The sequence below is a fragment of the Hemiscyllium ocellatum genome, chromosome 28 (genome assembly GCF_020745735.1).
Source record: "Hemiscyllium ocellatum isolate sHemOce1 chromosome 28, sHemOce1.pat.X.cur, whole genome shotgun sequence".
Lineage (NCBI taxonomy): Eukaryota > Metazoa > Chordata > Chondrichthyes > Orectolobiformes > Hemiscylliidae > Hemiscyllium > Hemiscyllium ocellatum.
This window is the reverse complement of record NC_083428.1, coordinates 24,201,338-24,217,023: the sequence shown is the minus strand read 5'-3', so window position 1 is coordinate 24,217,023 and position 15,686 is coordinate 24,201,338. Positions and strand designations below refer to the sequence as shown.

At 40.1% G+C, this 15,686-nt stretch overlaps 1 long non-coding RNA gene across 1 annotated transcript; it reads right to left on the bottom strand.

Moving 5' to 3' along the window:
* Positions 1-311: 311 nt before the first annotated feature.
* Positions 312-15,204, bottom strand: LOC132828812 (uncharacterized). The gene is made up of 3 exons (XR_009646155.1): positions 15,120-15,204; positions 2,093-2,195; positions 312-398 (listed from the first exon to the last, which is right to left on the bottom strand). It is a non-coding gene; the product is annotated as an uncharacterized LOC132828812 (long non-coding RNA).
* Between the last annotated feature and the right edge of the window lie 482 nt (positions 15,205-15,686).

The window sequence follows — 15,686 nt, the reverse complement described above, 5'->3', positions numbered from 1 at the left end:
AACATGGGAACTGCAATGTTCTGAGATATTAATATTTTGATCAGTTCACTCAGAAATACCAGAGCTTGCATTCACAGTGGAGTGGATGCAAGTCAAGGCTTAAGTTACCTGACCTATCCGACATTTTTCAACTTCTGTTTTACCATCCACCCTATTCCCCTCTCTCAACATGATTCATATCATGCAAAATAATTGGTAATGTCATATATTGAAACCCTTTTTCATAAAAGTACGATCTGGGGAAAAATCTTCAAAATATAGGTTTTAAACAAGATTCCAACAATAGTACTAACCATTAGCTAAATACATCAAGGACAATAAGGATTGTGTAGGTGCACAAATTATAGTTTGTGAAGTATGTACGTTTCATTTCCTGGAAAGTTTGGGATGAAGAGCAGCTGGAAAAAAAAAGAGAAATTAAAATTAGGATGAAATACTTTTGGATGAAATGCTTGTTTTTATCTACTGGAGGCCGAATACACCTAGGAAGAATAGATTGAGAGTGTTAACATAAATTGCTTTCAGTTACATTGTTTTCTAACGACAGTTGACCCTGCACCACTCCATCAGCCTGAATCTGAGTCAGAGCAGCAGTGAATTCTTTTTGCAATTCTCAGATATACTTCTCCAATGATCTTCTGATGGGATGAACACAGGCTGAATGTTAGGAGTGAGACTGAGTTTTAAATGTCCTCGGATGCTGCCTGAACTGCTGTGCTCTTCCAGCACACCCAAAACAGAATGAGTTTTAAATGTAATTTACAAAAGCACATAGTGACTTGGTGCATTAACTTTGTTTTATTTTAATTGGCAAACAAAAGTGAAAGGCCAGAGTTTACATTATCACCAAGCTCCAAAGCGGTATTAAAGGAAAGACAAGATTAATCAGGCAGCTGCAAATCTGAGACTCTGCAGCACAAAAGAATGCCATTCCACTCAATGCGCACCAGGAAGAGCGACACAATTAGTGCTACTTCTTAACACATTGGATAGCCAGGTGTGAGTGATAGGATACAGGAGTTTGACCTTAGCTCACTTAGAACTTTGATGTTCAGAATTTCTGTTTGCTTCTACATCAGCCCAAGTGACCCCCTAATAATACCCATCACTTGAATATAATTGACAACAAATTAATATACAAAGGGCATCACCACTCCTCTCTTTCCCCATAGCTCTACAAAATTTTCCTTTTCAAGTACAAATCCAATTACTTGGAAAGTCACAACTGAATCTGCTTCCACCAATTCTTTCACCCCAACTAGCTCCATAAAAACAGATCCCCCCTTCTGGTTCTATTACCAATTAGGGTCACAGAGTCATAGAGACGTACAGCATGGAAACAGACCCTTCGGTCCAACTCGTCCATGTTGACCAGCTATCCCAACCCAATCTAGTCTCACTTACCAGCACCCAGCCGATATCCCTCCAAACCCTTCCTATTCATATACCATCCAGATGCCTTTAATATGTTGCAATTGTAACAGCCTCCACCACTTCCTCTGTCAGCTTATTCCACACATGCACCACTCTCTTCATGAAAATGTTGCCCCTTAGGTCTCCTTTATATCTTTCCCCTCTCACCTTAACCTATGCCCTCTAGGTCTGGACTTCCCCACTCCAGGGAAAAGACCTTGTCTATTTACCCTATCCACGTCCCTCATGATTTCATAAACCTCTATAAGGTCACCCCTCAGCCTCTGAGGCTCCAGGGAAAACGGCCTTAGTCTATTCAACCTCTCCTTATAGCTCAAATTTTCTAACCCTGGCAACATCTTTGTAAATCTTTTCTGAACTGTTTCAAGTTTCACAACATCCTTCCGAAGCTGAATTTGTGCTTTGCATAGTTTTCTCTGATACATTTGTGTTCTTAAAGGCTGAAGATTGGAGAAGGAAAGAAACACAGGGAATTAAAGAGTTTGAGTTCTCAAAGATAGAACAATGTAAGCAACACATTAAGTTTTTCTTTGAGTTTAGGAGGAGGATGCATACTCCATTAAAAATTGATCAATGTTTAGAGAAACCCTAAACACTGTAGTATTAAGAACATTCAAAAGTATAATGCAATGCAGTTTAATTCTTACTATATACTTACCAAAACCTTTACCTAGGTATAGGAATATCTCTCCACCTGGATGGATACTGCATTGGCAGTGTAGAGTCACAGCAGCAGGTTTCTCTCATCTGAACAGCATAGCCTATTAAACCAAGATCAGTGTAAGTAGTCATGTCATATTTACTTAACTGAACATTCAACATGTTATCTTTTTCCCGCACAATGCTTTTGTTGAAGACAGTAAACTACCAGAAATATTTATTTATTTAAACTATGTTCAGATAGAATCATACAGCATGGCAACAGATCCTTCTAGCCAGGAGTTCTGTATTAATACACAGTCTAATCCTTGAAAAGTGAACATCGGTATAAAGTAATTAATTTCCAGAAAGTTACAAAGATCTGAGACTCCTTTCTTGTCGTTTTTTTTTCTTTCTGCCATTATATTATCTCAATTGCAAAAAAAATAGTCACAGAAATGATTTGTTATGATACAGTTGCCTCAGGAAGTAGATATTGGGTGGGATTGTGACATTGTTTAAAAAGTTTGGTTCAGTTCTTTCCTACTACAATCCTAATCACTGTATGCCAGCTTTTCTTAATTACCTATCATTCATGTTATTTTAGAGTCTAAATTGGAAGTCAAGTATCAACACCTGATACCACAAAGTAATTGAAGAGGTGTTTTGTAATTCACAGCTTAACCTTTGATATGCTACTCTAAAATACTTCTGCTTTTATGTTACATTATCCTCATCAGAGAGGACTGTTCAGCCTATGGACACTTGCATAAGTACTATCACTACTACCAGTCTTCAGTTAACTCATCAGAACCTCTTTAGTAATATTTGAACATTTATTAGATTTTCTACAGATGTTTTGGCATAGAATGCTGCATTTTTGTCTCCTTATCTAAGGAGGAATGTTTTGGCTGTGGAAAGTGTGCAAGAAAGGTTTATCAGACTGATTCCTAGGATGGCAGGACTGATGTATGAAGATGATCTGAATTTGGAGGACTATATTCACTGGAGTTTAAAACAATGAGATGGGTCTCAAAGAAACTTATTCAATTCTAACAGAAATAGACAAAGTAAACATGGGCAATCTAGCAGGGGATCACAGTTTAAGGCCATTTAGGACGGAGATTAGGACAAATTTCTTTACTCAAGTGTGGAAAGCCTGTGGGACTTTCTGCCACTGAAAGTGATTGAGACCAAAATATTGAATGTTTTCAGGAAGGGGTTAGATATTGTTCTTGGGGTTAAAGGGATCAAACGATCTGGGAGAAAATAGGCCCCTCAGTTGGAGGATCAGCCATGATCATAAAACTGCTGCTATTTTCAGTATTTCTATGAATGGTGAAAACTCCACCTAAGTAGCCTTAAGCTCATCATTATATCAGTGTTTTTTAAAAAACCAGAAATTACTGGAAAAACTAGGTTCAGTGTCCCTTACTCAGAATGGAAAGATACCTGAAGAAGGGTGACTGGACCTGAAATGTTAATTCTGATTTCTCTCCACAGATGCTGCCAGACCCGCTGGGTTTATTTTTGTTTTTGTTTCTGATTTCCAGCATCCGCAGATCCTTCAGTTTTTGTTTCATATTATATCAATGTAACCTGGACTTTACATTATGCTGTTCTGTGCAGCAGTCTAACACTCTCGAATGAAAAATTACATATTTGCTCAGGCATCTATTTTTGTGAAGAAACTGACCCGTGTTGAACAAGGTACTTATTGTTTTCATCTCACACTCTATCCTTTTTCTGTATTGGTAAATATAGAGTGATAAAAGTTAAACTTCCAAATGTGTCATTGCACATATCACTTTAAAATTAAATCTAGGTAAAACTACAATAATGGTCTGTTTTATTTTATTTTTGATATGACTGGCTGACAACAGATGAGATTATAACTTCACTTTCACAGTGTTAAACTTGGGCCAATGGCTGTCCAACTCTTACTTTAGTATTGAAGATGCAGACAACTAGTTAAGTCAGACTATAATACAAAGGTTGGCCATTCAGCCCATTAAGTCTGCTCAGCCATTCAGTGAAATAGTGGCTAATCTGATAATTCTCAACTATATCTTCCTGCCTTTTCCTTAGCTCCCTTGATTAAAAATCTGTCTTCATGTATCTATTTTGGAACAGTCTGCCTCTTAACTGTTCTGATTTGGCAGCTGTGGCGGTACTTTAAATTTACTTTAAAATTCAGAATGCATTTTCTATCTTAAAATGAACATACACTGTTCCAACTTCGTAACAGTCACGATTTGTTGGATTTAAAAACCTTCCTAAATATAATACAATATATATTAATGATGTAGAAGATGGTATTAGTAATAACATTAGCAAATTTGCTGATGATACTAAGCTGGGTGGATGTGAGGAGGATGTTAGGTGAGTGTTCAGATGCGTGGCAGATGCAGTTTAATGTGGATAAATGTATGGTTATCCACTTTGGTGGCAAGAACAGGAAGGCAGATTACTACCTAAATGAAATCAATTTGGGTAAAGGGGCAGTACAAAGAGATCTGGGTGTTCCTGTACACCAGTCAATGAAGGTAAGCATGCAGGTGCAGCAGGTAGTGAAGAAGGCTAATAGCACTCTGGCCTTCATAACAAAAGGGATTGAGTATAGAAGCAAAGAGGTTCTTCTGCAGCTGTACAGGGCCCTGGTGCATCCACACCTGGAGTATTGTGTGCAGTTCTGGTCTCCAAATTTGAGGAAAGACATTCTGGCCATTGAGGGAGTGCAGCGTAGGTTCACGAGGTCAAATCCTGGAATGGCGGGACTACCTTACGCTGAAAGACTGGAGCGACTGGACTTGTATACCCTTGAGTTTAGAAGACTGAGAGGGGATCTGATTGAGACGTATATGATTATTAAAGGATTGGATACTCTGGAAGCAGGAAACATGTTTCCACTGATGGGTGTGCCGAACCAGAGAACACAGCTTAAAAATACGGGGTAGACCATTTAGGACAGAGATGAGGAGAAACTTCTTCACTCAGAGAGTGGTGGCTGTGTGGAATGCTCTGCCCCAGAGGACAGTGGAGACCCAGTCTCTGGATTCATTTAAGAAAGAGTTGGAGAGAGCTCTCAAGGATAGTGGAATCAAGGGTTATGGAGATAAGGCAGGAACAGGATACTGATTAAGGATGATCAGCCATGATCATATTGAATGGTGGTGCAGGCTCGAAGGGCAGAATGGCCTGCTCCTGCACCTATTGTCTATAAGAGTCATGGAGCTGTAAAGCACTGAAACAGACCCATTATTTTAATTCGTCCATGCCAACCAGATATTTTGAATTAATCTAGTCCCATTTGCCAGCACTTGGCCCATATTCCTCTAAACCCTTCCTATTCATATATCCATCCAGGTGACTTTTAAATGTTGTAATTGCACCAGCCTATTCCACTTCCTCTGGCAGCTCATTCCATACATGCACCACCCTCTGCATGAACAATTTGCCCTTAGGTCCCTTTTAAATCTTTTTCTTCTTAAATTAAACCTAGGCCCTTTAGTTTTGGACTCCACTACCTCTTTTCTAAAAGACGTATCTATGGCCCTCATGATTTTATAAACTTCTATAAGGTCACCTCTCAGCCTCTGAGTTTAGGGAAAATAGCACCAGCCTATTCAGCCTCTCCCTATAGCTCAAATCCTCCAACCCTGGCAACATCCTTGTAAATGTTTTCTGAACTCTTTCCAGTTTTACGATGTCCTTCCTATTGCAGAAGGACCAGAATTGAATGTAGTATTCCAAAAGTTGTCTAACCAATGTCCTGTACAGCTGCAACCTCACCTCCCAACTCCTATACTCAATGCTCGGACCAATAAAGGCAAGCATACCAAACACTGCCTTCACTATCTTGTCTATCTGCAACTCTACTTTCAAGAAACTATGAACCTATACTCTAAGGTCTCTTTGTTGAGCAACACTCCCCAGGACTTTACCATTAAGTGTATAAGTCCTGCCCTGGTTTGCCTTTCCAAAATGCACCTCACATTTATATAAATTAAACTCCATCTGCCACTCATTGGTGCATTGGCCCATCTGATCAAGATTCCATTGTACCCTGAGGTAACCTTCCTGGCTGTTCACTGCACCACCAATTTTGGCGTCATCTGCAAACTTACTAACCACACCTCCTATTTTCATATTCAAATCATTTACATAAATGATGAAAAGCAGTGGACCACCATTGATCCTTGTGGCACTCCACTGGTCACTGGCCCACAGTCTGAAAAACAACCCTCCACTACCACCCTCTGTCTTCTATCTTCGAGCCAGTTCTGTATCCAAATGGCTGGTTCTCCCTATATTCCATGTGATCTAACCTTGTGGAACCTTGTTGAATGCCTTAATGAAGTCCATATAGATCACTTCCATCTTTGTCAATCGTCTTCATTACTTGTTCAAAAAAAACTCAGTTAAGTTATGCTCTTGCTTTCCACAAAGTTTTTTTTCAGGTTGACCCCATCTTTAACTTATTTGGTTTAGTTAATCTCCTTCCTAGAATCCTTCTTTCTCACTGGGATTTATCATAGAATCACAGTACAGAAGAGGCTCTTCAACCTATCCAAATACTTAAGGTTTTGAGGTTTTCTATCTTAATTTATCTCCCAGGCAGTGCATTCCAGATTTCCATCAGTCTCTGGGTGCATTTTTCTACACTTAAGTTCCCTCTAAATCTCTGGCCTTTTGTCTTAAAATTATGCTCCCCCCCCCCCTTACTAATCCTTGAAATAAGAACAGCTGTTTTCTAACCACCCCATCCATGCCCTTCATAATTTTATATACCTCAATGAAGTTCCCTGTCAGGATTCTCTGTGCATATCCAGCCTTTTCTCATAACTAAACTGCTCCATCTCAGTCAACATCCTGATGAATCTCCTCTGCACCCCCTCCAGTGCAATCACATCCTTCCTATAGTTCGGTAACAGGACTGCACATAGTGTTCCAGTGTGGCTTAATTAAAGTTTTATGTTGCTGTGAGTTATAACTGTTTTCTTAAACATTTGCCACTATTCCTGAACCATCTTTTTTGCTAAACTCCTTTCCCAATCCACTCCAGCCAACTCTGTTGTCATTCTTTTTAAAAATATCATTATTTAAACTTAACACAGTTGTTGATGAATCCACATTTCTCCCTCTCAAACTGAATGCTAAATTCTACCATGTTATAGCTACTGTTTTCCAGGGCATCATTTACCATGTGATTATTTATTAAACTTGCTTCATTTTACATTACCAGATCCCAAATAGGTTGATTCCTGATTTTACTGGGATGTCATATGGCAACCTCTGTCAATTTGATTTTCCCAATCTACATGAAGATGAAAGTCACTTATCATTAATATGCTGCCTTTTCTTTTTAACATGCCCATATTATCTCCTGACGTTTACAGTGTAGCTACTGTTAGAAAGCCCCTGTAGAATACTCCAATCAGTGTCTTCTTCCCCTTATTTCTGACCACTATCCATACAGATTCAATATCTTCCAATCCAAAACATTTTACTTGTTGTACTTCTTCCATCTCACACTAACAAAGGTGCCTCACCTCACTTTCCTCCTGCTCAACCTTTTTGAAATACCACAATATTTAGTTATTGGCTTTAATTTCCTTGTAATCTTGTCTTTGTAATGCTAATGAGTTCACACCCATTTACTTCATTTGTTTTGTTCCAAATAATTTGCCATTAATTTGCATGAGTTTACTTGCTGATTGTTTTATGTATATTTGTACACTCTGCCCCTTTGTGTCCCACTCTGGGTGACAGTACTTAAATGGCTTTCCTACAATGCTGCCATATCCTTTTCTCTTGGTTAGTCTCCTCTCCCAAACCTCTACACAAGAAACCACCCATCTAATGAGCTAGCCAAACTTAGCCCTGTCAGGGTCTGGAGTACATTCTCGGATGTATTGATGTATTGCCACTTGAGTCACATGGAATGAACATAAAATTTATTTCATTGACACATTCACCTGGTTCAATGAAGTACAATTAGCTATTTAAGCTGAGAAGTGTAATGTGAACATGAATGAGACATATGCTGCTTTGGTAACTATTATGATTGGAGGAAAAAAGGGACCCAATCAGTGAAGGTAGATGCCTTATTGCATTATGCACATTAGGGACTAAGTGAAAAGTACAGGCATTCCTTTGTTTAGCCAGCTATTACCACTTGTTCATTCTATAAGTTTTGACATGAATAGTGAAATTGAACAAAATGATTGTGAATACTTTGTAAAGCTGGAAGATCTCCTGTGTACAGATCCCAGCATAGCAGGTCCAGATCGTTCCTCTGTTTTTCAGAGATCTCACTGATCCATTAGACAGAGCCAGGTGAATGGACTGTAGAATGTGCATCTAGTCATTTACCCGAGTTGCAGGAAAAAGTTGTTGGAAATGGCGTCATCAGCAAATGTCGTCTGGGCATGATAGAATTTTAAACCATGCTTAAACGAGATTTTCTGTGTTCTGGGATTAGAATGAGTAAAGGGCACCAGTTGTAATGAAGCATTATCTTTCTAGTGATAGGATGATTTAATTACTGTGCTGTACAAAGAGATGCTTACATACTTTCAAACTCTGGCATGAATTGTAAAAGTCCCTCTGATGACCCCTCTGCTGTCCTTTAAACAGTGAACATCAGAACCAACTAATGGCTCGTGTCCACATCGGTCAGTTTGTGGATAAAACAGCAGATTTTGTACTTTTGATTTGTACATATCTGATCACATATAGATGAACAGATTTTCTGATTTTCTGCAGGTTATCCAAATCTGAATGGTCGAAGTGGATTCTGGGACATAAATTGTATTAATGCATCTCTGGGATGTCATACATGTGAAAAACAACACCTAGAATAAAATCCTTCGCCTTGTAATATACTGTATTCATGTGTTTGAAATTCTAGGGATGATAGATTATCACACAGCGAAACACAACCATAGTGACCACTCAGATGTTCCACACTGGGGGAAATAATTTTGTTAAACTTTCATGACGCACTGCTGCCATCTAATGATAGAAATGAGCATTGCTACACAGCTTCCATTCCACCAAAGAAAGGTTGACTGTCCATAAGATGCCATCTTTTGCACCATGAGCGAACTTTACTGATCCTAATAGTATCAGCACACACAGAATGGTCATGTCACTTGAATAAACCTCAATGCAAAGCTTTTTTTTTGACTAATAGATTACCTTTTGTTCATGTTGTAAAATGTGAGTGTGAAAACGTACAAATATAATCTGTGGCTACTTGGCTATACTGGGCTGATTTTAACAGAAACTACAAGGTGGAAACTGGACTGTAGAAGATTTTAAATTGATATAATAAATTTGTAATAAATATAATAACACTGTCATGAAATAAATTCTGCTGTAATATTTATTCAGGACTTGTTACATCATAAGCCCAGGTGTCAGGATCTTAATTAGTGTGTGCATATTGGAGTCCAAACAAACCACAATTTTGAAGTATATATGCATGGGCAGATCATGTATCTGTAGGTGAAAAATGATATTTTCAAGTCAGACTGATCTCTGTCAGAATAACATGGATTGTTGCTGTCTTGGCTTTCTTCTGCTTGTATTTATGCCTCAGAGTTAATATACCTTTAAGAGACATTCTCATGATTATCAGCACAGTATTTAGCATGTGGCCAGAGTGTATAACAGTGTCATGTGTCATTTTACTTTGAATCACTTGAAGCATGAGAGACTACTGGAAGCATGCTCCTCAGTTATAATCTAATACCTTAATATTAGTTCAGACATTGGCATGTCTGCGAGTGTAAAATTTGGTTAAGATAGTTAATTGTGATATATGTCTAGGAGAAAGTGAGGACTGCAGATGCTGGAGATCAGTCTCGAAGAGTTTGGTGCTGGAAAAGCACAGCCCCTCAGGCAGCATCCAAGGAGCAGGAGAATCGACGTTTCAAGCAAAAGTCCTTGTGGCCCAAGGGGCCTGAGATAACTGGGAGAGAGTGGGGCTGGGCAGAAGGTAGCTGGGAATGCGATAAGTAGATGAAGGTGGGGGTGAAGGTGATAGGTTGGAGATGAGAGTGGAGCACATAGATGGGAAGAAAATGGACAGGTAGGACAGTTCAAGAGAGCAGTACGGAGTTGGAAGCTTGAATCTGAGATAAGGTGGGGGGAGGGGAAATGAGGAAACTGGTGAAATCCACATTGATTCCCTGTGATTGGAGGGTCCCAAGGTGGAAGATGAGGTGTTCTTCCTCCAAGCATCGGGTGGTTACGGTATGGCGGTGGAGGAAGCCCAGGACTTGCATGTCCATTGGCAGAGTGGGAGGTGGAGTTAAAGTGTTCAGCCACTGGGTTTAGTGCGTATGTCCCAGAGATGTACTCTGAAATGTTCCGCAAGTTGGCATCTTGTCTCCCGAATGTAGAAGAGATCACATCAAAAGCAATGGACAGAGTAGATGATGTGTGTGGAAGTACAGGTAAATCTCTGTTGGATGTGGAAGGAATTCTTGGGCCCTTGGATGGACGTAACAGGAGAGGTGTTGGCGTAGGTTTTGAACTTCTTGAGGTGTTAGGAGAAGGTACCAGGAGTGGAGTGTGGTGTGGACCTAACAAGGGAGTCACTGAGGGAATGGCTTCTCCAGAACGCAGATAGGGTTGGGGAGGGAAATATATCCCTGGTTGTGGGGTCTTTTTGTAGGTGGCAGAAATGGCGGAAGAGGATGTGATATATCTGGAGGTTGGTGGGGAAGAAAGTGAGGACCAGGGAGGTTCTGTCCTTGATTGGAGAGGTGGGATTCAAGAGCAAAGATGAAGTGGAGGAGATGTGCTGGAGAGCATCGTTAATCACGTGGGAGGGGAAGAAGGAGGCTATCTGGGATGTTCTATGGTGGAATTGGTCCTCCTGGGAGCAGATGCTGCGGAATCGAATGAATTCGGGATAAGGGATGGTGGTTTTACAGGGGGCAGGGTGGGAAGAGGTGTAGTCCAGGAGGCTGTGGGAGTCAGTGGGTTTGTAGTAGGTGTCTGTGTTGGGTCGGTCGCTGGAAATGGGAATGGAGAGGTCCAGTAAATGATGGGACGTGTCCGAGATGGTCCAGGTGAACTTGAGATCGGGGTAGAAAGTGTTAGTGAAGTTGATGAACTGTTCATCAACCTCATGGGAACATGAGGTAGTTCCAATACAGTCATTTATATAATTGAGGAAAAGGTGGGGAATGGTGCGCATGATGGACTGTTCTACATACCTGATGAGGAGGCAGGCCTAGCTAGGCCCATGCAGTGCCCATGGCTACCCCTTTAGTCTGGAGGAAGTAGGAAAATTTGAAGGAGAGGAAGAACACCTCATCTTTAGACCCTCCAACCACAGGTGATCAATGTGGATTTCACCAGTTTCCTCATTTCCCCTCTCCCCACCTTATCTCAAATCCAAGCTTCCAACTTGGCACCACCCTCTTGAACTGTCCTACCTGTCCATCTTTCTTTCTAACCTATCCGCTCCACCCTCACCTCTAACCTATCACCGTCACCCCAATCTTCAGCTACCTTCACCCCTCCCAGCCCCACCCCCTTCCTATTTATCTCTCAGCCCCCTTGGGCCACAAGCCTCATTCCTGATGAAAGTCTTATGTTTGACATGTCGCTCCTCAGATGCTGCCTGATTGGCAGCCCTGTAATAAACGTCTGTTGGACTTTTAAATACCATGATATCTACATTCAGTTTCTAATGTTACGAAGGACAACAGAAGCGATACCCTGCTGGAGACAAAAATCACATGACTCTTCTCCTAATTGATTTTTCTAGTTGAATCTATTTGTCAGATTGACCTCTAAACTGAATCACCTGATATTGTTCTGGTTGGACAGCAACTGCTGTGGTAAGCAACTGCCATGAGCTAAATTGTCTTGCCTCCAGAACTTAGACTAGTTTGGTCTCTGAATTAAAATTTATCCTTGTCCTTTATTCTCTTCTGGTTTGGTTTTTGAATGTTTGTTGTTTTGTTTCTCTATTTGTTTCTGTTTTAGTTTCCCTATCTCATTGCATTTCTGCAGTTTATTGTTAGTTCCATCATGGCTTTCTTTTCATTTTTGTGATGTGTGCTTGCATTCATAAGACCACAAGACCCTAAGACATAGGAGTGGAAGTAAGGTCATTCGGCCCATCGAGTCCACTCCGCCACTCAATCATGGCTGATGGGCATTTCAACTCCACTTACCCGCATTCTCCCCGTAGCCCTTAATTCCTCGAGACAACAAGAATCTATCAATCTCTGCCTTGAAGACATTTAGCGTCCCGGCCTCCACTGCACTCTGCGGCAATGAATTCCACAGGCCCACCACTCTCTGGCTGAAGAAATGTCTCCGCATTTCTGTTCTGAATTGACCCCCTCTAATTCTAAGGCTGTGTCCACGGGTCCTAGTCTCCTCGCCTAACGGAAACAATTTTCTAGCGTCCACCCTTCATGCTTGTTTTCTCTGTCTCTATACATTTGTGGTTTTGTGTTTGTTGGAGAAAGAGGCAGAGCTGCCTCGAGATTGATAGTGTTTGAGGGACAGGGTGTTGACAAAGCATTGTGGTCTTCCTGTGGCGGTGACAAAATGAACTTGTTGAGCTCTTGTCCCACTGGAAGAGGGGATGAAGATTATTGATGATTTATTTATGGCAAATGAGAATTTGATAATTTATCATATTCGTTTTATTCAACTGGCTCAAAGGTCGAAGACAGAGGGTGGCGGTGGAGGGTTGTGTTTTTGGACTGGAGGCCTGAGACCAGTGGAATGCCACATGGATTGGTGCTGGGCCCTCTTATGTAAATGACAAGAGTTAATGATTTGGATGTGAGCATAAGAGGTACAGTTAGTAAATTTGCAGATGACACCAAAATTGGAGGTGTAGTGGACAGTGAAGAGGGTTACCTCAGATTACAACAGGATCTGGACCAGATGGGCCAATGGGCTGAGAAGTGGCAGATGGAGTTTAATTCAGATTTGGGAAAGCAAATCTTAGCAGGACTTATAGACTTAATGGTAAGGTCCTAGGGAGTGTTGCTGAACAAAGAGACCTTTGAATACAGGTTCATAGCTCCTTGAAAGTGGAGTCGCAGGTAGGTAGGATAGTGAAAAAGATGTTTGGTATGCTTTCCTTTATTGGTCAGAATATTGAGTACAGGAGTTGGGAGGTCATGTTGCTGTACAGGACATTGGTTAGGCTACTGTTAGAATATTGTGTGCAATTCTGGTCTCCTTTCTGTCAGAAAGATGTTGTGAAACTTGAAAGGGTTCAGAAAAGATTTACAAGGATGTTGCTAGGGTTGGAGGATCTGAGCTACAGGGAGAGGCTGAACAGGCTGGGGCTGTTTTCCCTGGACCGTCGGAGGCTGAGGGGTGACCTTATAGAGGTTTACAAAATTATGAGGGGCATGGATAGGATAAATAGGCAAAGTATTTTCCCTGGGGTCAGGGAGTCCAGAACTAGAGGGCATAGGTTTAGGGTGAGAAGGGAAAGATATAAAAGAGACCTAAGGGGCAACTTTTTCATGTAGAGGGTGGTACGTGTATGGAATGAGCTGCCAGAGGATGTGGTGGAGGCTGGTACAATTACAACATTTAAGAGGCATTTGGATGGGTATATGAATAGGAAGGATTTGGAGGGCTATGGGCCGAGTGCTGGGAGGTGGGACGAGATTGGGTTGGGATATCTGGTCGGCATGGACGGGTTGGACCGAAGGGTTTGTTTCCATGCTGTACATCTTACTCTTAAACACATGGGGAAAGAATCGGTGCTGGGGAAAATACCTTTTGGAAGTGACTGAAGAAGATATTTTTGGTTTTCCAAAGTATAAGCTGGATAAAGTTATGAGTCATTCAAGAACAGGGAATCTGACAACACCATAACAAACAATGGGTTAGGAGAGGTGGCGAGGCTAGGTGACAGAACAAATATGAATGTATCTCTGTATCATGGCATCGAGGGGAAAATGAGTTTCAGGCAGAGATCAATGTAGTATTCCAGGGATAATTAAGCAAGAAAGAGAAGGGAAGCAATTGAGATGTATTGGACTCATTCTGGAAATCATGGCTGGCACCATATGTGTGTAGTCGCACAGAGCCAGGTTACAGAGGGGAGACTTTGATGGAGGCTGGAATGGTCAATTGTATAAAAAAACAATAATATTGAGGTGGTGTGGTGAAGGGGATCATCATCATAGGGAAGGGTGCTTTCTGACTTTATGAAGGGCTGTTTGGTGTGGTGAGAAGGTAAGATGCTGGATTGCAGGAATTTGTAAAGAAATATTTTGAACATTCAGTCAAAAACAGTGTTTCAGGTTGGTCTTGACTGTCTAGAGGTCATTCCATAAGTTTTTAAAAATAAATAATAAAAGTGAGTGGGTGCATTCATGTTTGAAATAAAATAAAACATATAGTTTTATAATTAATTAACAGATGAACAGTAGTAATTCCAAGAATTGCAACAACAATTGTGTTGTGATGACAATGTGATAAATATGTTGGTAATACATCTACAGTGATAATGTGATTATGTAAATTATAATGATAGTATTAATATCCTCAATAGCATTCAATATGAAATGTGTGATGGTATTAAGTACTTTTTTTTGTAATCAGAAGTGTTATCTCACATAACTGTCTGACGTTTCCCGCCATCAAATCACCTTCAGGTATGAAGTGCTTATGTGACAGTGTTAAAATGATACACATGATGATAATATGATAAATGCTTATAATTTACTTCTATTTTATTTATAATAGCAATGTGTTATGTGATGGTATCACAAGTGAGATATCACATGAGAACATTTTTAATGTAATACAAATAATGGAGTTAAACTTATACACATGATGATGATGGTAATGCAATATATGTCACTTTGTTAAGTGATGCTTATGCTGGTAATCTGATAGATATGTTCATCATGATGTGATTGTTTGGTGGGGACAATGTCATGGTGGTTACGCGTTATGACAGTCTTATTTGTCCTAAGTACTCAGCTCAGAAAATGCACATTATAAATAATTTGAAAACTCAGACTGTACAGTACCAGGTTGAAGACTTTCCTTCTCTCTTTCGGTATAAGACTTGAGCCATCTATTATAAGTTGCTCTGCTGTTGAGGTTTGTTATTCCTGTATAACACATCTGCCCAGGAGCCCTTTCTGTTGCTTTCCAGTAAACAGAATTTTTAATAATAGGTGTAGATTTTACTGTCACATGTATAGTCTGTAAGTCTCTGAAATGAAAAAAATCAAGTCTGAGAGGAAGAAATATGGGAACCAAATGGATTTTAAAAGTTTTGAACTGACAATATAACAAGAATCTTATATTCTTGTGAAGAATAATCTAAAATTATTCAAAATATTTCCTTTTAATTTGGGCTCTAATAGTTAATAACATCAGTTAGCAGATCTCTAGAGAACAACATTTCAATCTACTTTTTCTTTTCATTACAATTGCCATAGATTTTAAAAATAAAATTGGTCTCAGTCAGAAATTCAGTTGGCAAAGATGATTATAGATTAGAAATAATGATAATTTACTAATGAATTCTCGGTGACTGATCTTTGAGGGGCCCTATTCTCTCCCTAGTTACCCTTTTGACCTAAATGTAT